General features: G+C 45.4%; 1 protein-coding gene across 1 annotated transcript in view; it reads left to right on the top strand.

Annotated features, from left to right (window-relative positions):
• The first annotated feature begins 14,258 nt into the window (after window positions 1-14,258).
• The window catches only part of NEDD4L (NEDD4 like E3 ubiquitin protein ligase), a 154,047-nt gene continuing 142,985 nt past the window's right edge, over window positions 14,259-25,320 (top strand). Inside the window, exons 1-2 of the mRNA XM_075727087.1 lie at window positions 14,259-14,269; window positions 19,941-20,014. The gene's annotated coding sequence lies outside the window, so the exon portion shown is untranslated. The remainder of the gene's footprint in view (window positions 14,270-19,940; window positions 20,015-25,320) is intronic.

Genomic DNA, 25,320 nt, shown 5'->3' with positions numbered 1-25,320 from the left:
CCGTTGCGGGATTTGCTGTCCTTCCAGCCCGGAGGGTCTGTGTTTGCTCACTGCTTAGCTTCCCAAATCTGATCGGTCTAAGCCCGAATTAGAAACTGCACGGTTTTCTCGTTCTTTTATGAGACACCATAGTTTTCAACTGTAAGAGCTTGCTAGCCCTAGAGTGTACTGTTAAATCATAGAATCATCGAATCGTTTAGGTTCGAAAAGACCTTTAAGATCATCCAGTCCAACCACTAACCTAACATTACCAAGTCTACTCTAAACCAATCAAGGGTAGACACGTACTCTTTGCGAACAAAAAAAGTCAAATCTTTGTCAAAGGGCTGCTGTGTTTTTTAAAGCGAGTAGGGAGGGAGAAAGAGGTGGAGCACAGAGTGCAAGTGCAAGTTGGAATGGCAAGAATACAAGGAGGATACCAACGCCTGAGCACTAGTTGTTTGTGGTGAGAGCGGATCCCTTCTCCATCAGCTTGGCTCAGGCGCTGGCTTTTCCTCCCCTGATCTGGGCTGAGACAGAGCTCGCAGCTGGGCTTGCCTTAAGGGAAGAGAGGTACTGCTGGAGGATATAACTTGATACGTTGGGTTTTTTTACAAAAGAAACTTGATCAAGATGGGGAAGAGAGGCCAAAGGAGTGAACTGCGGGGTTGACTGACAGCAGCACTCATTGAAATGTTAATGCGTTTGAAAGAGTTTCTTCACCAGGGAAGACTGGAAACTCGTACAGTAATATTAATTATTAACTTCAGCTGAGAGCTGGAAGATCTAATTTCATTTCTGGTTGGATAATAGGATGATTCATGCAGGAAAACAAATTGTGTCAGAAAATGGAGTCTTGTTCTGAAAACTGACATTCCCGATTTCTGCTCTGAGCTGAAGTCTGCTGCAGTTGCGCTATTACAATAGATAAAAAAAGCAACAGCTAACGAATAGGTGAAAAGCACAGGCTGAATTCCCTTCAGACATCAGGCCTTTAGTGCCTCTGAAGGTGTGGGGTCGGGCTTTGGTCTCTGGCTCCGTATCTCCGTGTTTCACACCGTCTGCCAGCTCGCCCCCCGGCCCTGGTAGACCGACGAGCCATGCACCTCTCCTGCATCGCCAGGGAGACCGAGGCACGACCGTAACCCGCCGGCATCACCTGGCTGCGCCGGGGATGGAGCTGGGGTTGTACCGCTGCTGCCCTGAATCCGTTGCGCACGTGTCTCTCGCGGGGCCAGATGGGCGCTGATCAGTCATCAGACATAGTGAGGGGCTCTGCAGCTTGCGGTGCCACCGTGCAGCAGCTCCCGGCTCTTCCGCGGGCCTTGCAGAGAGCAGGCACGACTGTCGCAGCCCACCTTCCTCTCTGCAGGCACGTATTTAGTAGGAATTAGGAGTTGCTGCTGCTGCGTACAATCTGGAAGCAATCTGTTACGACATCTCCTGGTCTTGGGTGCTGCGGGCTGTGCCGCGGACCCTCTGCAGGAGCCGCTGCCAGATGCGGTCGGTGCAGGGGACCAAGCCCTACACCAGTGCTGCAAGGGATGCCTGGAGACCGTGGGGTCCAGCCCCGGCTCTGAGCCGGGCAACGTCAGGGCAGGGCACGTGGGGTTGCCTCCGGTCCAGCATTGCTGATCTCCGGTGCTGAGGGCTCCACAGCCTCTGCGCCCCGTCCTAGTCCTTAAGCTCCTGGTGATGTGGAAAATGCGTCCTTTTCAGCCTCTGCGCCCTGTCCTAGTCCTTCAGCCCCTGGTGATGTGGAAGAAGGGTCCTTTTATTTAGGTGGGATTCCCCGTGGTTCAACCGGTGATGGTTACTGCCTGGCCTTTGGCCGCAGGCTGTGCGAAGAGGCGGGCTGGGTTGTCGCTGCGGAGGGCTGTGGGTGGGCAGCGGTTACAGCCCCTTTGCCTTCTCTTCTCCTGAACAAGCCCAGCGCCCTCCGCCTCTCCTCTGCTTTTACCTCCAGCACCCCTTGCCCACCAGGGCAGCCTCCGACAGCAGTAAAACGTTTTGGGGTTTGCTGGGGTTTTTTTTTCCCCCCCAGTCTTTCTAAAACAGTAACGAAAGCGCCGGCTCACATTCAGTGGGCCATTACGATAGGTGACGTGGTTTCTGGTATCCCACAGGAATTGTAGCGTAACCAGCTCTTCCCTCTGGCCCGCGCGTATCTGCCGCGTGTCGTCGCGCTGTGCGGGGTGTCGCAGGCCTGCATCTGACGCGCTGGGGCCGACGGTCTCTGGCTGAGCACGTGGAAGGGCTGCGCTGGAGAAGGGCCGCATCCTTCACCAAAGGAAGGTACCCGCTACGCCGTGCCTTATACAGACACTGAGTGTCCCCGTTGGTAGGCTTGACTGTCTTGCGTTGCCCATGCAATGCATTTCCAGACTATTTTCTAACAGAAGTTCTTTGCTCTGACTTTTCTTCTGCCGCAGCTAATGCTCTGGATGTCAAAGGATGTGTGCGATTCCTGTCTGCGGTGTAGATGGCGTGTGATCGCTGGGCGCCTTCCCAATCCTCCTGTATTGCAAAACAGACCTCCTGTTTGCAAATTTCTTGTAGTATTTTATTTTATGAATATTGTATTTGACTATGTTAATCATGGGGCTTCTGCAGACTTTCTTCTCTCTCCACCCTAGAAAACAAATTATTTCCTTTCTATTTTGGTAAAATATACAGTAATTAAAATCATTTTCTTTCAGGCAACACACACACATATGTGGGTGCATATGCATGGAAATACAGATGCTTTGCATTCACCTGATTTAGTATAACGATTTTATTTAGCCAGGTAAATCTGGAGAATATCTGATAGACTCCAGTCATAGAACACCAAAGAAATTGGTGAAGCTCTCCAAAACGCATGAATCCAGCTCTCGATCAAATTCTGGGATTACAGCCTGTATTTCATCCTTTTTACTTTTACAGTTTATCAGGCTTGCTACGAACCAAGTTTCAGACAAGGTCTTTTTGTAGTAAATTAACACACTGAGCACTGAAATTTTAGAATAAAGTTTAGTGCCGGCAGTGTTCACTAATCTTTCTAAAATTACGTTCAGATATGCGTTTTGGATTTGTTAGTACTGCGTATTGCTTCTTAACATTCTTGCTTATTTTTCCTCCACAACTCAAACCAGGATGAATAGGAATACATCGCATTATACCTAACAATTTACCATATTGTTAGTTAAGCAGTAATCTTCTATGGTACTGTTCTCTTAGTATGCTTAAAGTTACCATTGCTGAATGCAGTGGGGTGAATTACAGTAAATGTAATAATCCAGCATTAATACTTCATGATTGGAAGGCGTAATTATTGGCATTACAATCATACTTGATCTCTGGTTTGAACAGAAGAGAAAAATCAAACTATTTTTAAAAAAACCCTGGAAATTTCTTTACATTTTGCTCTTTTCCAAATTTTGTTCAGTTTTCAAGAGCTTTTTCCCTCCTCTTGATGCAAAGTGCGCGTGGAGTCGGTCAAGCTCATGTATTGTGTCTGCGGTATTTTGCTTGTGCATCTCTACAAAATCTTTTGAAAACAAGAGTTTTAATTTATGCATTCCAGTGAACCAAGATGAAGTGCATCTGCCTTCTGCTAAAGCAGTGTTAGATCTTCAGAGCAGCAGGTCCTAAAGGTGACAAGTATCTGTTCACATTCTGAAAACGTGCCTGATAGAGTGTTTTCCGAGATGGAAGTGCTGCAGTAAGAAGCTTTCCTTTTAGAGGTACTTAGGGTTTGAAGAGTCTTACTGGCATTTTCTTGTCAGTTAGTGTAGTTTTCTGCCATCAAGGTTTTTCCAGCAAAGCCTATTTAAGAAATTCCTCGTCCTGTTCCTCACCTGCCCTCCGGGTCATTCTGCAGGTGAAACAGCCAGCAGTGCAACTTCAGTCTGCGGGCGTGTGCTGTGGAATAGATCGCTGAAGTTATCTGGGGTAGAAATAAGCCTCCAGTCGCAGTTTACTGATGGATTACGTTTTTATTGAATGCCTGTTCTGTCATTAAACAGTGCAGCGTGATAAAGCTGGCTGTTTATTGTCCAAGATCATTAAATATCTAACAAGAATATAGATTGTGGTTACATAAACATGCTTGTATGATCAGTTGGCAACTAATTGGGCTACTGGAATGAATACAAGTAAACCTGCCCCTTTTAATACGGGACCTTTTGTACATTTTGTATGCATAATCAGCCTTTCAAAAATGGTGAAAAGTTTGTAGGTATTTGAGATTTACATGTCCTTAAAAAGAAAAAAAATCTAAGCTGATGACCAGCACCATATTTGTGAATGTACATTTTCTAGGCATAAAACTAAGATACCAGGTTTTTTTAGTTATCTGCAGCTGCTTCCAAGGCTTTTCTCTAAGGAAGTGTGAATATTAATCTGTGGCATGATAATAATCAACAATGGCTTCTTTAATCACAGCTGCCAATGTCCTCAGAATTTAAAGAAAGAAGATAACAGAATTTTCGTAAAACTTGCTTTAAAAAAATGGTGTCTAGAATAGCCTGTGTGTATAGGAAGCAGTTGCTGCTCTGAAACATAAATATCTTGAAGTTTGGTCTATCAGAATACGTGTATGAAAATCGCATCTTTTATGGAATGGAAGTGTCTCCTCGGAGAGGGGTGAGCGAGGAAGGAATCCTGATGACTTCCCCCTTGACTGGTTTGCAGCAAACCGGCTGGCTCCTCGCTCGCAGCGTGCAGTTAGCAGCCTGTCACTTGTGCAGTGCTGGGAAAGTGGTTATCTAAGATTATTTTCAAGCTATCATATGAAATTATAGAAGCTTTAAAGGTTGCGTTTTGTTGTGTGTGAAATGGCAGGGATAAAATACAGGTTGATAATGAGCATAACATGAGTTAAAAGGGCATCGTTTTCTTTTAGACACCCTTCTCATCCTGCTGTTCCACTGTGAAAAACTGTATCTAAACCTTTTTTTATGAGCTGTTGAAATACAGGAGCATGATCTTCAGACCCAGTAAATGTAAAAAAAAAAACCAAAACAAAAACCAACCAAAAAACCCCCAACCCACCAAAACCAAAACAAACAAACAAAAAAGACCCTAAAAACAAAAACCCAAGAAGCCCCCAAAACAACCCCAAAAAACAACAGCAGAAACAAACCCAACACCGTACAAACAAAGCCAAAACCTGCCTCTTAAGTGTCTAACAAAATTGTAACACATTTCATAAGCACATCAATTATCTTCTTTTGCCTGGTAAACTAACATTCCCATTTCTGAATTGTTGTCATGTTTGTCTTGCAAACAAAGTGCACAAGTTTGGTCAAATGCCAAAAATAATTAAAACGGTCATGGGAAACAACATACCCATGCGTAAACATAGAAGTATGTGTAATTCCTTGGATTTTTGTATATATAGTGATTTATTCCTATACGTATAGGAAACTCTCTCCTCTTAGTGCCGACTGTTGCGTACATCCGTGCGCAAGCAGCAGCTGTTGCCCGTGCGCACGCTGGTGAATTCGGGACCGTGCCGTTGCGCCGGGGTCCGTGGGCACGGAAGGGTCTGCGCGTGCTGTCCAAGGGCGCTGGCCGCACGCAGCCCGTCTTGGGCACGGTCCCCGTCCCGTGCTGCCTCCCAAACCGTGCTCGGCTTGTCTGGGAGCGTGCTCGCCGCCTGAGCCAGAGCTGCGCCAGGGACTGCTCCCGCAGGGTGCCGGGTTCCCTGCCGCTTGGGAGCATCCCCGCGGGTACAGGCATGGGCGTGGCAGCGTGGACTTGTCGCCTGCCGTCGGATGGTTAGTGGGTGAACGCGTGCCTGCCCTAACCTGGAAATGCGAAGTGAAACGAGTATTGAAATGGCGCTTGTTCCAGCTAACCTTAGGGCCTGATGGCTTGGGATCATGCAGTGCTACTCAGGGCATCGCCCCAGTCCCGCCCTGTGAGTAGAGGGTTCGTAACGCTCGCTCTGCCTGCCCTTATTTAAAATAGTCCTGAGATGCGCCAGGAGTTGCTGTTGTGGTACCTCACAAGACAGTCATTGCAATGTGTGATAGCTAATTACAGAAAAATCATGCTAAGATGTATTCCCTGCGCCCCCCGCCCGGGCATAAACACACTGATATTTGCAAAGGCTTAAACAGACCTTTTTCTTGCTGTATGGTTTTCCCCGCATGGTTTGCAATAAATAAATCTTGCCACGTTCACCAATCTGGTGAACTTCTGTGTGGTTTTGATTCTCGGAACAGTAGCAGTGATGTGATGATATCGTGAATATTCAAATTTAGTTTAAACAATTCATAATAGAGTTACTAGGAGGTACTTTGGACCTGGTGCCGTTGTGGGTGATGCTGAAAGCTTTTGCAGACCAAGCCACGAGGCGTAGCAAAGCACGGCTACAGCTAAGCAGGTAGGCATTCCTAGCAGTAGCAAGAGCTGTCCTTCAGAACAGCGTTCCGCTGCCTGCAGATACGAGCTGCCCTTTGTCCAGCACGTATCTCCTTGGAGCCTCGCACATGTCATTGCCCACAAATATAAACCTGAGCTTAATGTTTGCCTACCTGCCTGATTCTTGGCCACAGTTGTTTTAAACCTGTTCTCCCACCTGCCTGATTCCTAACAACAATTTCTACAACAGCAGCTTTCAAAACAGCTGTTTTTCTGGGGATTCTGGTTTTATCTGTTTCCAAGTCCTCTCTAACTTGTCATTTGTAGTATTATTATTCGGATTGGAAAACACTGCCTTCCCCTTTGTGCCCCAGTCTAATGTGCTGTTTGTCAGCACGCTTTGAGATGGAGGTGATACCAGCTGGGAGGAGAGGTTGATACACCTGCAGGGTTGTGCTGACATTCGGAGGGACCCGGGCAAGCTGGAGAAGCAGGCGAGCAGGAATCTCGTGAAGTTCAGCAAAGGGAAAAGCATGTCCTGCACCTGGGCGGGAATAACCCCATGCTCCAGGAGAGGATGGGGCCCGAGCCGCTGGAAAGCAGCTCTGCAGAGAAGGTCCCTTGGGTGCTGGCGGGCAGCGCGCTGGGTGCGAGCCGGCAAAGCAAGCCGACGGCCTCCGGGGCTGCGCGAGGCGGAGCGTTCAGCAGAGCCGCTGGGGTCTCCATCCTGGAGATGTGCGGAACCCACCGGGCATGGTCTGCTCGGGCTGCCCCAGCCTTGAGCAGCGGGGTTGGACTAGATCATCTCCGGAGGTCGATCCAACCTCGTCCCTTCTGCGATTCTGTTTGAGGTCGTATGTACTGCTTACTCATGGAGGCCTCCTGATAAATCAGTGGATTTTTATGAGAACTGATAGTCTAAAATACAGAGTTACACCTGGATTTGTGTTGTAGCTTGCATAGGAAGAATCAAGAGGGTTGCATTAAGTGTAACTCATAATTTTTCCCTTTAAAAAAGTTTGAATTTTAATGGTCTGGTGGATTTCATTATATCAAAACCCACCACACTTCAAGATGCTTAGTGTTTTAAAAAAAAAAAAAACAAACTGTATCAGAGCTTGGCTTAGTGAAAGGTAAAAACCTGATTGTCATGCTAGAAAAGATGCTTTGAAAACAGGTCTCTTGTGTCCCTCTGTGACTTCTTACTGCAGGCTCTTAGTTGGGAATTTAGCCCATTCTTCATTAGTGGGCAAAATTGTTAGACATTCACTGGGGAATTGGATTTTTTTGTGTTTCTCCTTTGACTAGTAAGTTTTGAAGTACTACTCTCCTTTGTGTGCTGGAAAGTAATAGATCTGTCCGGACATTGACCCGAGCATAATGAACATCTGAAATTAAACCAGCTGGCCTTGTTTCACTCTCTGGTTGACAAAGCTTTTACGAGTGTCAGGGCCGATGTAATGTAATCATCCTACATGTAAAAACATCAATCCTTTATTTTATGGTCGTTCATACTTGAAGGGCTGTTTCTGCATGCCAGAAAGTTAGATATTTGTTTAAATAAAAGGTTGAGGTTTTAATGAATCGGCTGAGTTTCTGTATCCCCTAAGGGAAGGAAAAGAAGTTACTGTCAGATTTTCTTTTATGAATTTTCTGTTTAAACTTGCAGTAAATTTTCAGTTTGGGTGCAGATGATCTTGGTGCTGATCTCTGGTGCAAGATCAGGGTTGGGTGGTTTGGTTTTTTTTGGTTTTCTTTCCCCTTTTAAAACTAAGTCCATATAGGAGAGTCACTTTCGGGTCACAGACTTCTGCAAACGCAGCAGTAACTCCTAGTGAAAGCTTTGTTTGTATTTTTTAATAGCAACAGTAACAAATGCTTTTCCTGTTGCTTTGCTACCACTACAGGTTAAATACTTCTCTTGGCTTGTCCACAGAAGAGCAGATTGAGGTTTCCTTCAGAAAGAGAATTTCCCATATCATAAATTTGACGTATACAGATGATTCAGCAAACGTACCCTCCTTTCTTCTACACCGTCTTTTTCTTTCCTTTGAGATACTTGCCACAAAATGGTGCTAAATTAAGCAGGTATGAGTGATTGTTGTGCTTTTTATGGCAAACCTGTTGCTATTTCAAGCTTCTCGGGGTAGTCCTTCGTATAGTATGGATGACAGGAGTAGGTATTCAGACCAGTGTCTGCCTGTTTGGGTGGAAGAGCTAAGACAATGGAAATCCAAGTAACCACCGAGTCTAAGCCCAGAACAGGAGCAAGAGAAGGGAAGCCAGTGAGTGGTCGCAGCCCCTTTGGTAGAGGTCGTGTCTGCTCCCCAGCCTGCCCTGAGCCCTGGTGAGCTTGAGGATGTCGAAGGGAGTGAGCCTAGTGAAGCTAACCTGGCTTATTTTGGTTGGCATGGTCTCTGCTGTCAGCTGGAGGGGGAGATGGTAACCTCTGGCAGTGTTAAAAACCAGGAAGAAAGCTGTTGGATAAGAATTTTTTTTTTTCACTGGCACAGCTGGATCTAGCAGGCGTCTGTGCACAGACTGCATGAGGCTACTGAAGGTTTGGTGAATTAGGTTGTGCAGAGAACAACGTGTCGGTTGGATGAATTCCTTTAGCGAGTGATATAAATAGGTCTAAATGTTAAATAAGGACAATAAAGTATTGTGCAGTACAGCAAGTCTATTAATTTAAAGTTGTTCTGCATTCTCTTAGGTATTTCTAAAGACCGCAGGTGACCTGGTTCAACATGCTTGCTAAAATTGCTGAAGTATATCTAGCTGCATGGAGTTCAACTGATTTTTGTAAAAATAGATTGCAATTCACCTGGAACATTTAGTTTTTTCTTTAAGCATGCAGTAACAATACCTTGTGAAAAGATTTTCATGAGGTCAGTACTGTGATTTGAGCCTGTATCTTAATCGCGTGTGTTCAACGTTGGACTAGGAGTTTTGAGTCCTGGTTCCTAACCCTGTCGCTGATATGCGCGTACCTTTGATCTCCAGACGCTACTCCTGATGTGTGTATTTTTAACTTCAGTTTTGTGTGCTCTTTTGTCCACGTGCAAGAGCAGCATTGTGGTACTGTTCCTCTAAGGCAAACTCGTGCCTTTCTGAAATTTTGCCTGGTGGTTTTCCCCATCTGTGAAGGTCTAGCCAAGGAGAACATTAATATGGTGCCTCTTCCTAGAGGCCCCAAGTTCTACAAGTAGGACTTGAATCATTATTGTAAAACACTTAATATTTTTCTGTTGTATGAGATTGATTCCCATGGTTCTCCGAACTCTGCAGTTCTTTTAATGCTTTACTGGTGTTTGCTTAATCTGTTGATGTGATGGTTCTGGTGTACCTTAGTAAGATATTCAGGAAAACAATTCAATAAATTTTGTGGCGTTGTGGGATGATCAGAGCCTTTTAAGCGTAGCCTGACATGGCCTGTGGCTACGCTTGAGGAATTTGGCTTCATGTGACTGTCCTGTGAACCTGAACCCCTCGTCTTTTCTGCCAGCCCTCCAGACTCGCCCGCAGAAAGAGCGTGCTCCCGAAGCTGCTGCCGCCTCCTGCAGCTCCGGCACAGGGAGCGGACGGGTGCGCGCTTGTTCTAGTGCTAAGGAAAGCTGGTCCCCCTCGGCTCGGGGCATCGTCCTGTGAAGACAAGAAGTCAGGTTTTGCTCAGCAGCAGAGTTCTGGTTTCCTCAGGACTCGGGTTTGTCTCGGGTTTTGCCGCCGTGCTGTGCGGGAAGTCGTCGCCTCAGCCTGGAGACGTGCTGTGCAGCTCCGCGGGTGCTGGCGCTCTGTGCTGGCCCCCTCCGTGCAGCCGGGGGGTCTTCCTGGTCCAAATCACATGGCATTCTTTCCTCCAAAAGCTGCTAGGTTTAGTTGCTGATTTTGAGATCTGCTTTAGACAAAGTAATGTGGGTTGGGTTTGGGGTTTTTTTGTTGTTTTGGGTTTTGTATCTTTTTTTTTTTTTTAAATATGTTGCATCATGCAGCGAGGGTTGAGAATTCTGCAGGGAAGAAAAGGCACAATTTGTTTTAGTCTCAGGCTTCGTGAGGCAGAATGTGATCAGCACTTGAAGGGAGGAAGATCTGAGCTGGGTTCCCAGGTTGCTCATGGTGAAGCTACCTGAAAGGAGATTTTAATTTCCGTGCTTGAACCAGATAAGTAGGTGGCTGTAACCTAGTCACCTTTACTCTTGTTTGTTTTCCTGTGCTGAACTTTGCAGAGGAGAGGGGAGATGTGGTTCATACCCTTGGTGCCCGTTTTTGTTTTCATTGCAGAACTGAGATTTTATCAAAGACCGTTTGCAAAATTGCCACTGACCAATTTCAAGATTATTAAGATATCACAAGAATTATACTGAGACTTAGCACGTACTGTTGCTGTAGCCTTCAGAAAATCACTACAAAGTCCCCAGAGGTTGAGCTGTTTGCTTTGGACGCCTCTCTTCTCCCTGTGTCTCCCGAAAGAAATCCAAGTTCTTCCTGCCCCAACTGCCCATGCTGCTGGGAGATGACGAGGGGAGCGGTATTAAATGTGTAGACTGTCCTCCTTGCTCGGCTCGCGGCCTTTCTTCCAGACTGCGGTTGCTTTTGTGTCATTTCGTTGTTTTTCCTCTAAATGCACAGAGATTTTAATTTGGAAGTGGAACGTTTGTGGGCCGCGGTGTTTGGTCGCTGGAGTTTGCTGGGCAGGAGCCTGCGGCCGGCGGGGCCGGAGGGGCCGGCTGGCAGCCGCGGGGGGACGGGCACTTGGTCTCGCCTCGCTTCCCCGCTTCTGCGGCAGGGACAGCTGGCGCGGGGCGCTCGCTCTGGCGTGCCGGCCGGCCGTGGCGGGGCAGGAGCGCGGGGCTCCTCGGCTTGCCCGGCGCGCGGGGCTGGCTCTGCCCCGGGGGATGGCGGCCGGCCGGCGGGGAGGGCGTCCCGCTTCGTTCTCCCGCTTGGGTTGCCCTCACGCTCTGATGTTGGGTAGGTGGCTGTACGTCAGAGCAGAGGATAACCTGGCTCGGTAATACTCCGTGTAAGATACTGATGTGGAGTAGCTTCCTCCAGCGCGTTGGTTCTTTCACTCGGCCGCAGTGCGGGTTGGTTTAATCCACTGACAAATTGAAGTGTGGATCGGCACGGCTCCTCTGCAATCTCACTTGCCTTTTGCATTTTCAACTCCTAAAAGATTTAAGAGTAGCCTGACGTTGTTAGGCTTGCTATAGAAAAAGCTTTTGCTCTTTTTTTGAAGTAAATGACAAGTACTCTGTTTTGGTTTGAAACTGCAGATCCTAGCTGGTTTTTCACAACGGTGGGGAGAATGAGAGAGCAGTCTGTTTGGGTGACTGCATGTTTTTAACATGTCCGGCACACCAGGGTCTCTGTGTGTGTGTTCATTCAGGGTAACAAAAGTTCCAACAGTGAAAACATTGGGTTAAAGATCTGTTGTCTTTTCCATTCTGATGTGTTTTGCAACCAAAACATTGAGTTAAAGATCTGTTGTCTTTTTTGTTATGTTTTGCAAACTTTCGGGTATAATAAAAACAGAAATGAGGTGCTTGGTGGATGAAACCGGATTCGCAGAGTCTCTGCACGCAGGTAACTTTCCAGCGGGATCTGGTTCCTCTCCTTCCAGCCAGTGGAAAGTTACCTCGCTGACGCCTATCTTGGTTTGAAATCAAAAATGCCTCTACACAGAGAGAAGGGAAAAAAACCCAACCCAAAACCAAACCAACACTCCCCCGCCACGGCTCACCTTAAGCTTTCTTCAGGTGAAATCCTAGATTGCTGTCCTTTCACCTCGTTGCCTTGGTGATGGACGTTTATTGCCTCCGTCAGCAAAACTTCCGTGGCGGCGGCTGAGGCTGCCGGGGCCCCTGCGAGCCGCGGCGGTGCCTTGCGGTGGTGCCTGCGGCGGTGCCTGCGGCGGTGCCTGCGGCGCGCTCCCGGTGCCCGGCCTGCTGCCGAGCTGGGGGTCTCGCGCCCGAGCAGCCGCGCGGCGCCCGGTAAGTGCGGCGGTCGGTGCCTGCGGGAAGACCGCGGCGTTGCGTCCGGGCGCGCTCCAGCTACTGGGCGACCACCTGGTTCTGGCGTCCCCGACGCAAATGCGACCGAGGCTGGCTGGGGTTTTGTGCAACCCGGAAAATACGAAAGGAAATTTGGCCACCTTGAGGGATTTGACTTACGAGTGGGTTTATATACCTTTCATAAGGTAGTTGTGGAATAACATGTTAAATGATTAATCTTCTCTGCTCTGCGTGGCATCTGTTCAAATATTGATTTGCATTGATCCAAACATTGTGCCTTTCACACTTTTAAAAAAGCCAGGCTTCTAATTTTATACCCATATCGATTGTTATTTCCGTGCTGTTCGCTTAATGCATACTCTAAATGTAGCATGGGATTCTCTGTGCTATAGGAAGTCGACGTCTACAGCTTTCCTTCTTACACCCGGCTGCGGATTGCTGTGGATTTCTTCTTATGTGCATTTAGAACATACAGATACGCGTTCCAAAACTTGTTCAGGTTGGTTTTTATAGCACGTCTGTTTGCTTTGGCTGGTGTGGACTAAGCTGCCTCTCCTGGATGATTCCTTGGAGGGGCGAAGCTGAGGGGTGGCGTTACGTCCTCACCGGTGGGGAAGAAGTGCACAGCTCAGGAAACTCCGTTTTGCCTGCGTTCTTCCCCTGTTGCTTCTATAACTCTTCCCTAAACTTCCCGGCTCCAGGATATTTTATTAATCTGAGGGCAGGAGGACTTTTTAATAAATCTTCTTTATGCCAATGCTTTAACAGGTGTTGGAAATTACTTTGCTTTTCAGAGCACCTGGAGAAAGTAAATGTGGTGCTCATTTAAAAATGAGTTAAAAAATGTGAATCGTGCACATAAATGTACACACAAAAGTCTCCTAAATCTGTAGACACATCTGTATTCTCTGACCTGTTTTCTGAGGTGAATTGGGGTCTGTTCATTGTTGGTGAAGTCTGGTTTTTGCTGCATGATTGGCTTTCAGTTTCCTAGCTTGGTTCCACCTAAATCAGCTGTGTCTTCTAAAATGGCGATGTGAATTACCGATGAGAAAACACAATCTGTATAGAAGGTTATCCTTCAGCAAAGAAGAAAACTGTGTAACCTCTGACATTTTTCAGGGAGGCAAGAACACATAAACTTCATGTTAATCATTGGACAAAACAGAAGTGTGACTGTGGTTAGTGGTGGAACTCAACATTAGTGCCTAACCAAGCACTTTATGGCACCCCTGCTGCAGTGGGTGAGGTAGGCTAAGGTTAGCGTGGCGAGGACAGAAAGAGGATAGGCATAAATAACCGATAATGAGGCTTCATAAATGTTAGCATTTTACTGCTTAACTGCTAGCAGGCAGCCATCACCCACCATCTTGACGTGTGTGCACAGCTTTGGATTTCTAGCAGCAGCATTGCGAAATTTTTTTTTTTGATCAAAGTACTCTGGACAACATAGTTTTAAATTGTGAGACACATTCTGCATTGTAGTTGAAAGAAGCGATGGAGGGAGGAATCCAGTTTCCGCGTCGGATCGCGGGCTGTGCCGGAGCTGGTGTCGGTGCTGCGGAGGAGCACGCCCCGTCCTCTGGAAGCAGGAGCCGCTGGTTGCTCAACTGCAGCTCTTGAATGGACTAGGGAGTGGCAGCGCCTGGCATTTTAAGGAGACCCTTCCAGGCTTAGTACACCACAGGCAAGGTTTTAAAATGACAGAAAAATTCCTCTGTGGGGTGAGCTTAACTTTGTTTTCAGACAGCGCCTTTTGGAAAGCAGCTTAGGATAGATGCTGTTCAACACGAACAGAATTCAGTGGAATACAAAAATTGCAGTGAGATGTCCATCTCCTCTAGTCTGCTGTTTGTCAGTGGCTAATACTGGCTGTTTCGGACAGTGCAGGAGCTGCACAGAAGGTGGACACAGTTTAATCTTACCACCAGGTGAGTATTTTTCTTTGATCAGTATTTTCAAGTCCGAGCAGAACCGGAAGAGCGCCTCTTACATACCCACTTAGCAAGACGACAAAAAGTGATTTCAAGATGGATGCAGCAGATCAGTTGCTGCTATTAACCACTGTCAGTATAATAGCATTTAAATCATCTGAGCACCAGTTCTCTGTGATTACTAAGTACAAAGTGAGGAGGAAGGAATCCAGGTCAAAATCCAGCTCCCGTCCATGGCATTGGGGAAGTGGGGAGAGGAAAACTGTGATCTTATTGGTTTCAAATATTTTAGTGCGGATGCTGTTGGAAATGGTATGACCATGCAGCGGTGGTAGTGGTTGGTTCCTGTTGACATGGAGCAAAGCTGTGGAAACATGCAGAGCTGAATAAAGTGACCTTGGAAGGCCAAGTATTAACTCATTTTGGGTAGGTTAGGGTGGTCCAGTGGGGACCGCGGACCATGAACTGCTTCTAGAGTGCTCTTGTGGCCTGCTGCCTCTTCCTTCGCGTGTGCTGGGAATGGCAACTCGAGCAGCAGGTGGCTTCTAGATAGCTGAAGTCTTCCGGTAAGGACAGTGTTTCTGACAGGCAGTCTCAGCTTCCCGAGCTTTGTCTTCCCTTTACTGTACCCCTCTTGCATGTTCCCGCCTCCTGATCTCTGTGATGTTGCAAGAAGGAAAATTTGGCTGCTAGTAGAAGGATGGGGCAGGGTGTTGAGCAAGCAAGGTAGGTGCTGGCCTCTTGAGTGCGTGGGGAGGGAGCATCCCAAGATTGTGTCCTTGAGCCTGAGCACCTTGGTAGGTGGTAAGCGATAGCCTCTTTTCGCTTTTTACTGACTTAGAGGGATGTTAGATACAGTTGCCAGAAATTAGAGGTTTGTTTGCGTTGGGAAAACTGCTCTATGAGAATGCGTTACATGATTGATTACTCATGAAAGTCTTTCAGTCAAGATATTTAGCTGCCAATAAATTGTGCTCTACTGGATTCTCATATATCAGGTTGTTGTCTAGACAGTTTAAGGTTGCCTTTCCGTTCAGTGGCATGTCCATTCTGTAAAGAACTCAGTATTGTCATGTGGCATCTGTTTAATTTTTAAGATACGCACAGGCTAGTTAAGGAAGTACCTTTAGGTCCAACAAAAAAAATTGTCTTGCTCTGGTCAGGGACCTCTCCAGCATCCCTTTCCACTTTGTGTCTGATGCTTGAGGAAGAGTACGTATTGTGGTTCAGCTGCTGTGTTGAAGCAGACCCTCATTTCCCACTTCTCGCGGCCGGTTTGGTCAGCCTCCGGTCAGCGCACTGAGCGAGTGTAAAAGTGCGTGGGGGTCCCTCCCTAGGGAGCTGTGCTTCTGTGGCTTGTATGTCTAGTTCCCTGATCCAAGTCCCCGTACATCTGTGCTTGCGAACGTCTCTCTTCTATCGGCCTTGTTAACCTGCTCTGTATGGTCTTGTTCGTTTACGCATTTTGCAGACTGGAACTCCAACCTCCATGGATCCTTCGACTGCGCTGCACACCGTCTCCAGTGCACAGGATCCCAGCAAGAGCCATGGCTCTGTAACATACCACTTCTCATTAACCCTCCAAATCTGTTTCCTCATTCCATTCTCTACTTGCGCCTGGGGTTTTCCTGCCTACTAAACACAGTCAGTTCGGTCTTTGCAGGATATATCAGATCGGGTGCTGGTGAGCGTACCCGTAGGTACTTACAGGAGGCACTGGACTTGGCTGTGCTGGATTGCTGACTCAGGCCTCCCCTGATGCCTCTTCAGAGGCGTCAAATCACGCCGTGCAGAGCACGAGCCATGAGCCCAAGGCTTACGAGAGCTGGTAGTTTTGCTAGCAAGTGGTCTTGGTTTATCGTTAGCTAAGTCTGGAGTGATGGTTAAGTCTTTGACCTTTTTTTATTATTATTTAATCTGGAGGGTGTGTCCAGATGACACAGAACTCGGTGAAGACATTCTCTGTGTTTGTACATAAGGACTTCCCCATCATGGAAATCTAGGTATTTGGAGTAAAAATAAAAGGCAAGTCAGCATTTTCTAAGCTCAGCTGAATATTATTGAGTGTTGTAGACTGAAGCCTTGAATTTCTGGTCTTGGTGCCGCATACATCACAGAATCATTTAGGTTGGAAAAGACCTTTAAGATCATCCAGTCCAGCTGTTAACCTGGCAGTGCCACATCCACCACTAACCATGTCCCTAAGCCCCACGTCTACACAGCTTTTCAATACCTCCGGGGATGGGGACTCAACCACTTCCCTGGGCAGCCTGTTCCAGTGCTTGATAACCCTTTTGGTGAAGAATTTTTTCCTAATATCCAATCTAAACCTCCCCTGGCACAACTTGAGGCTGTTTCCTCTCGACCTAATATCTTTATCTGTATCTTTGCATAGCAGCACTGGCTTTTAAGCAGCTGCCTCCGTCTGCCCTTCGTCTCTGGCTGTCATTTCTTCCTCCCCTTATCTTCAGTTCTGTTGGCGTGCCGTTTGTGCGCTCCACTGGCTCAAGGTGTTGACCTAGGTTCAGAAAAACCAGGGTGGGAATGGAATAAACTGGAGGGGAGAGCCGTTTAAGTTGGCACTTCCCACTGAAAGAAATGTGTGTGTAAACATGTCCTTAATCTCAATAAGCTTAAGTGCTGCTTAACTAAAGATTAGCTCAGGCTCAAGGCTGCAAAGAGATCACTATATTTGGGGTTTGGATCCTGGGTCTTCTCACTCAGAATTTTTCCATGTTTTAGTGATCTTGTCTTGGCTGCTTGTCTGTTGTGCCCTGGATTTACGAGAAAAACAAACCAAAACCCTAATTTTCTTTTCTTGTACAGTCTTTTCATAGAAGGGTGGGTGGAAACCTGTGTCAGGTAATTGATGCTCTGTGTTTCAAGTCTTGCTGTGCCTAGCTAAGCGATCCTTTATCTGCTTTTTTTGGTGGACAATGAGGTGAGATTACCTCTCTACTGGTGTGAAAATTTAACTCCTTTCTTTACTTAGACACAGCATACATACATACAAGAAATTGGGACACAAGGAGCAAGCATAGGAATATGAAAAGCTTATTTTTTTTTCCTGCCCTTCAGTCTTGCTGTTCCCCCCAGGCACCGTTCCCAGTTAAGGAGGTGGAGATCAGAGGAACACAAATTTGAGGTGTCAGCCTGTGCATGGCCTGGGAAGCTGGGAGCTGCTGCTGGTTCCCACTACTACCCGTGGTGATGCCTGAGCAAGCTTAATTTGGGAACCCTTCATCTCTATCATCTGAGGGTTTGTGTAGTCGCGTGAGCTGGAATGTTGTTTTATTATGCTTTTTATGCATATGTGTGCACATGGATGCACCTGTGTTATGCTGCTTTTGTGAATGCTTTTGGACAAAATGATAGAGATAAGAAAAGTTTGGTGCATTACAAAAGGATTATTTTACAGATGAACTGTCTGAACAGCTACTCATATGGTTCAGAGTACTATACATAAAGTGTCATGTTCTGCAGAAGCGTTTTCCATCATCCAAAATTCACCTTGCTCCTTGTATGCAATAGGTGTTATCAAAGTATCTTACTGACTGAAGGAAAAAATTTGAGGGTAGATAGGTGAGGCCTTGTTACGAGTTGAGGTGTTTTAGTTTGGTTTTTTTTTAATATTACATGTATTTCATGCATATGAAAATTTAAAAAAACATTTGCAAAAGCACTGGTTCTGCTTGGTAAAATGGAATATTTAGCAGAGGCTGAGAGCCTGCGTGCAGGGAGGGAACAGGGTCTGTCTTCTGGTGTACTTGAAATATGAAGTGAAACTCCAGGCATGTTTTTGAGAATCTATTTAGATAGTCTGGAGCATCGGTTTTTTGTGTCTTGCAGAACCTGAATTAGGGATCCTCCAGTAGTTGGACTTCCTCCTGCTCTGTGAGGGTTTTTTTTAAAGTTTTTTTTTTTAATTCAGTTAATACACAGAGACGGTTTTAGTGCAGAAGTAAGATGCCACTCTAGCAAAGTTGATGTTGGACTTTGTGGGAGGAAATCTGAGTAGCATTGATAATACAGTAACTGTCCAAAATCCCTCTTTCCTCTCTACTCAGTACTACAACTTCTTATCCTCCAGTTCTCCTTCAGTAAGGTCAGAATAGTCTGCATTTCTGACTTTTTTTTCCTATGCTGTCTTCTCGTAATGGAGGAATTTCCTTGATCCCAATTTGCAAGTTCATTGCCTTTTGTCTATTAAAACTGCTCTAGAAGACCAGGCATGTTGTATTGACGTTAACAGATTGAAAAAAGGTAACATATTTAAAAAAAAAAAATTCAATATCCACTAATGTAACACCATTTTTTCACATACTGTTTGGTTCACCTCTCTGGTAAGCTTTAGGCTCTTTTGGGAAGGAATCCTGTTTTCTTAATTAGAAACTGTTGTGCACAGTGTTAAGTGCTGCTGGAAAGAATACCACCAAACACGTTTTCAGAAAGGATCTAAATCCTCAAGCTTTTGTCTTAATGCGGCACAGTTACTACGGCAGATGTGTGTCAGGATGAAACTTGCCCTGCAGACAGGTTCAGTGAGACTTTTGCTTTTCCTTCTCTGAAGTAATCTGCTTCTGACTCCCTCCGGAGGGATGGTGTTACAAGGCTGGGCAGGTGCGGGTTTGCTTCCGAGGTGCTGCTGACCTTCCTAATAATCTCAGAAATCTCAGGGACGGCTAACAAATCTGTGTCTCGCTTTTAGCTATCTAAAGCAAATAGAATAGGTGTAGCATGGTCATGCCAGGATAAGCCTGTGGGAAAATGTTATTGTTTTCTGAACAAGCTTCAGGGAACGGAGTCTCAAATTACCGTAATTGAATCTTGTATCTTGCAGTCCTGGAAGGCTTATCGGAGGAGAAAAGGTATAACTGATAAGGGCGACTGCAGAACCTGTTTCTGTAGGATCCTTTCCAGATTTAATTTTGGTAGCCTCTTTGTGTAGCAAAAGTAAACTGGTCAAACAGGGTGGGGAAAAAAAAATAACGTAAAAAAACCTGTTTATACCAAAGTTCCTCAGGAGCTTAACATAACAAAGTGATAAACCGAACATCAGGTTGATGTCCTAGTAATATGCATCTTCAGAAATTGTCACTGAAAGTTGTTTTTGAGCTCTGTATGTACCAAGGTGGTGAGACAGGTTTAAACAATGCAATTTTAAGGATTTATTTTTAATTTTGCACCCTTTTTTAAACTGCAGGCATCTCTCTGGCCAAGAGGTATTAGCATTATTGGACAAAAACGTTATGAGTATTTTCCCTTGTGTTTGAAGAGAAGCTTTAGAGTCTAAGCAGAATGAATTTCTGTGGAGTATGGATCATTTAGGATTTGAAATGGCCCTGCTCAGAAAATTGCCTTCTCCTTTTATTACTATTATTGTTACATTATTATTACTATGATGTTATTACTGCTATCAACTCTTATTCTGCCTTTAACTCTTAACAGCTCTGACTGGAGTTGAATGCTCTTCATGTTTGACTCGGGCTATTCTTTAGCAGATAAAGTGTGTACTTCCAAGGGGCTTTTCTTTTCAAAGTCCTACCTAGGAGAGACTCCTGCCATCTAAAGGCTGAGAGTTCGTTCACAGCTTAACCGCTTGTGAACTGTTGATCTTCCAAATGAATTACGGAATAAACATTAAACCCATTTTCTTTTTTATTAACAGGAGGAGTCTCGTATCCTCAGGGTAAAGGTGGTTTCTGGCATTGATCTAGCGAAAAAAGACATCTTCGGAGCCAGGTAGGTGTTCTGCATTCACTATTTTACGTGTTTAAACAGAATAAACTTAGCAGAGCAAGGATGCTTTATAATTGATTGTTCATAAATGTGATGAGAGATCCTATTACTTGATTACAACCAATGCAAATTACGGACTGTGCGTTGGCAAGAAAGCCATTCATCACGGCAGCGGCTGTTCGTGCCCTGTCCCACCACGGGAAGCCGTTCCCAAGTTCACCGTCTGCCTTAGCTCTGTGAGCGTGTGAGGAGCAGCTCAAACCTTGGCAGTGTTTGGCAATACTTAAAATGGCTCCCAGCTATCTCCCCGTATGCCCCACATAGTGCAAGACAGACCAAAAGCCAGCAGCACCCTCTGTCTTATTTTGAGGAAGCTCTACTTTCCCTGCTGGCTTTCAGTACCCGTCTCTCGGGTGCCAGACATCAAAGTCTGACTCGGTAGCCAGACTGTGAATTTTCTTGGTCTCGGACGTATCCAGGTGCCACTGTTGCAGTTCCTAAGGATGGTGCCTTAGAATCATAGAATATCTCAGGTTAGAAGGGACCCATGAGGTTCATTGAGTCCGCCTTTTAGAGAGAAAGGCAATAAAAGCATTTTCTCCTGTTCAGCCTACACCATGAGAAGGCTAGCAGTACTAATGTAGAAAAGAGTTCAGTGAACTGTGCGGACTTAGTGCTTTTCTGTTAGGCTATGGCAAGTCCAGGTTTTAATTCCAGTTAAGCCTTGAACCACCTTGAGTTTTAAACTGGGGACTTGAGAGGGGAAAGAGAACTTTTTGGAGTGCCTACGGCAGTCTTCATATGATTGCTCCCCTGTTCATCTGTGTGTCAAAAGACAGGGCGAACAGACCATAGTTTGCACTGGTCTTTGGCCAAAATAACAATTCTCAAACAAGAACACTGGTTTTAGATGGTCTGATGGAAAGATACAGATACAGTCACTTTGTACGTTCTCAAGTCTTTTGTTTTGAAAGAATTAGTCACAGGTGTAGGAATTGTTTTTCTCCAAGTCTAGGCTTGCTGTGCAATGACTTAAAGAATCTAATCAGGTAATAACTGGGGAAGAAGCTGGTTCTGAAGCCAAAACGAATGGAAAACAATATCCCGTTCCCTCCCCACACATGTTAATTCAGGTTTGATGTTCTTGCTATCTCAAGCCGAAGTGTGGGGAAATTCCTTACTGCAAATGCTTCAATCTACTTCGAAGTTCTTTATCAGTTTGAAATTAGTGCTATCCAATTTAGCTGTTACTGAAATGACTAATTTCTTGGTGTATAAATGAGCCTCCCTGTGGGTTTGCCTGTATTTCTTTAATGATGCTTACAAATTGTTCATTAGCTTGCATATCTAGCTTGAAACTACATGAAAGCAGCAATTAAAAGTTTAATCAACTTTAATTTTTTTTGTGAAACTTGCAACAAACATTCCTTTGTTAGCTGTGTGCAGAATATGGTAAGACAAAGCTTTTTTTATTTTCTTTCCCCAAATTTGCTATTTTGAAGAACAGCTTTTGATGCTGATCATAAGCAGCAAAAGCAGCAGCTCACGTGTAGATGCAGTCGGGCACATAGCGCTTGCTGAGGAGATCCGAGATAGCGCTGTTAGTAGGGTCGCTGGGTCGCACCACAGGAGCACCGCTGCTTGCTCGCAGCGTTAGCGTCTACCTCAGACTCCTGCAGTTGGCCTTGAGATGCTGCAGTACCGAAACGAGAGAGGAGGAGCAAATTCTAGCAAAGAGATGGGACTAAGGCACAGAGAAAACAAGATTTCTATTGCAAATACTAACCCTAGAATTGCCGTATTTATGTGCTAACTTTGCTTTTTCTAGGTCTCATTTAATTTGGCCTTCTCATACGATTACGGATCTTTTATTTACTTGATATATTTAATTGGTTGGATTTTGTTTCTGCGTTATTTCCAGAGCTTTAAATTTTACCACTTTTTTTTTGGAAAAAAGCAAAGCTAGCAGTTGGAATATTGAATCTGCTCATCAAGAGGAACTTTATATGAAGTGCTGTGGCAAATTCACGGAAGTATTCCGAGAGAAGCAGGAATCTTTTTAGAGTTCATTTGATTCATTAAAGGATACATTGGAAACTTTACAGCTGAATCTCTGGCATTGTAGTATCTCCTTCAGCATGCTTCTCACAGAACTTTTGTAAATATTTAAGATGTCGTGTTCAAAAGAACTCCTAAAATTGGCTTAGGAATTGATAAATCGTAAAAATGCCTTTTATCTTTCAAAATGCATGAAGTTAATAGTAAGTGAAATTTGAACTGAGTTCTATTGATGTGGCCCTTAACTATTTAAGTAAATTGGTCTCAGGTCAGTAGGATTTCCATAAAACCACAGAGTTAAAAACATGTTCCCAACTTATGTTTTTAACTTTGTTTTAAACAGTTCTTCAGTAAAAGTTGAGACTAACAGCATCATATATTACAAACTTAGTGAAATGCTTGTATTGCTGTGCTGGCAAGCTTTCAGAAAGTTTTATTTTTTGGCTAAAGTTCCAATTTAATTTTTCTCTTTGTTTTAGGGGCCTTGCGTACCTTGCTGAGATATTAACATTTCCTGCTGCTTGAATTTTGAGTATGATTTAAGTTGCTATAGGTGGTATCGCTCTAACACAGCTGTTGAGAGCGCACTGTGTAATAATGATCCCATTAACAGCTCTGTTGAGGATCGGCACGGAGTAGGTGATTAAATTCTCATTTGGGGTGATGGAGGAGAAACACGTAACGTTTGACCTAAGCAAGAGGATAAGGAAAATTGACGGGCGTTAGAACTGTACACATAGTTTTTCACTGTGTGGTGTGTGTTCAGGATCCCTTAAAAATAGCAGTAACTAATCCTGTCTATGTGTATTTTCTTCTCTGGGTGTGGATGGTAGACCCTGATACTCCGTTGTTTCCCATAAGTGATTTCCATGAGATGACAAATCTCTTTCAAGTTGATTGTTGTTGTGGTGTAGGTTAGCACACAGCCACAGGCTAATATCCGAAAGTAAAGCGTTTGAATCCGTAAGTGCAGTGGGTGCTGGCTGCTGGGCGGTGTGTGGCAACCGGGACCAGCGTCAGCAGACGCGGCAAGGGGTGAAATCCCCGAGTGGGCTGTGCCGAGGACCCTCGTGGTAGGTGCGGGACAGCCCGTGGGGATCAGTAGTGCGGCTGGGGGAAGGAGGAACCGCTGAACTCTGCGCTTGCAGTTCTGAACAGCCTCTCCGTTGCTGGTGGCAGAAGGTGTCTCTCGCAGCAGCTGGTCTCTTCAGTCTTCCTGCTTCCCTCATTGCTGTTCTTATCTGCAACAGCTGGAGGCTGCCCGCCCCAAAACTCCCTTTCCTGCCCTTGGAGGTGACTGCCCGCGCATCCTCCCGGAGCCTCCCATCCCCGTGGAATGGCGGGCAGTGGGGCCGGGCTGGATTTGCCTGGGCGCCGGCGGTGCCCGCCAGCTGCCGGGGAGGCGGACGGTCCCTTCCCATCTGCTGAGGTTGGAGCAGCAGCCCAGCGCTGCGCCGCGGCGTCTCGTGGGGCGACTGTCCCTCCTGCGCGGAGGTGCCGGGACGGCAGGGAAATGCCGCTGCGGCTCCGGGTGCGTCAGCAAGGACGGCACGGGGAGGCACAGGGGCGAAGCTCTGAGGGCAGCTCTGCACAATGGGTGGGCTCTGCCTTTGAAGTGTGGAGATAAGTAGGCCTTGCTTTGAAAAATAAACACTTGAGAAGAGAGGAAAATGCCTTGGGATTCATCCCGGTGTAGATTTGGACAGGGTTGACTTTCGGGGTTGCATTGTGTGTTTGCCACTGTCATGGCAAAGAGAAAAGAAGTCGTCGGCACCCGAAAGCACAACGGCACGGGCTGAGGATTTTAACACGCTCATGGTATCCCGCGCGCTATGAAACATCAGGATTTCTGCACGTTGTTCCTAACTGGCACTTCTGGATTATGGACAAATACAGGTTTTTTGTCTCTTTTCAGAAATTAAATCAAGTGTTGAGGACCAATTCCTGATCTTTTTAATGTCCTTTTTGGGAGGAAGAAGGTCAAGTGACTGCTAAATATTTTACATAGTTACACGCTTTAGAATGAGTTAATCTGAAGTCGTTTGAAAACATGTTAGAATTGCAAAGTTACGGCCCCAGCAGCCGATGTGCCTCTTCGTGGTAGAGTCCTGCAGAGCTGAATGCCGAGGCAGAATGGTAAGTCACCATGTAACTGTGAAAGATTAACTACCAGGCATGCACTGTGTTTTGCATCTCTGTGGGTTTTCCTCACCGTTTTTAATCAACTTTACCATTATAAAACCCTGCCTGTAGGCTTGCAGAATCTGAAAGCCAGTTCTTGCCTGATTAAATCCAAGGGAAGTCTCTTACCAGTGTAGAGCACTAGAGAAACTAGTATTTTTCTTCTGAAGACTGTAACAATAGAGAAAACTCAACGCTTTTGATTTGGCTTTTGTGAAGTTCTTTTTGGCTTATGAAATCATTTCGATAGTAACTAATGATATATAAGAGTTTAGAAATTTATAGGATTATGATTACAGTGACACAAAATATACTAGAACGTAGAATGAAATAGTAGCTATGAGCAACCCGAGGTGATGGTTTAATGTGATGAATTTCATCTACATAGTTTTAGTTGAGGTGGACATTAAGTGGCTAGTCGGTGTAGATACAAGTGGGTTTTTTATAACCTGTTTTATGTTTTGCTGTGTAAAATTACAAGTCTTTTGATATAGACTGATGACTAATAGATACTGCAAACTGGAATTTTGTGAATTTAGTATTAGCTTTGCATGCTTAACTCTGAAAGACACGTTACAATCTTCTTCCTGTCTAATGCATTGGCACATATATTTACCACCTGACATATACTGCATTGTAATACATACATTGCTTCTTAAATGTAATGTCTTAATGAATTCAGCTAGTATTTGTATTCTTGTATGTAATTTAGTGCAAATTATAATGTAATTAATCTTAGTTATGCAACATACTGAACAATTATTACTTATTTTGGTTTTACTCACATATTAGGAATGATGCTAGGAGTATCATCATGACTAAGGCTGCACTGCGCAAGTTGCTGCATGCAAATGCAGTTACTGCCTAGAGAACCTTGGAATATAAAATGAAATTTCCTTTCCTGAATATCTGTGCATATTACTGAAGTCTAAGCAGAAGTATTTCTCTAGTGTCTTGGTCTATTTGCTGAGCATGGTCTGCCTCGGTGGACAGGTTTGTATCTTTCCCTGAAGGTATGTCCAGCGTGGACTTGGGTTTTTGATTGGGGTTTTTTCCACTTTAAAAAAATG

The sequence above is a fragment of the Pelecanus crispus genome, chromosome Z, assembly GCF_030463565.1.
Source record: "Pelecanus crispus isolate bPelCri1 chromosome Z, bPelCri1.pri, whole genome shotgun sequence".
Taxonomy (NCBI): Eukaryota; Metazoa; Chordata; class Aves; order Pelecaniformes; family Pelecanidae; genus Pelecanus; species Pelecanus crispus.
Note: the sequence above shows the minus strand (reverse complement) of the source record. Positions and strands in the feature narration are given on the sequence as shown.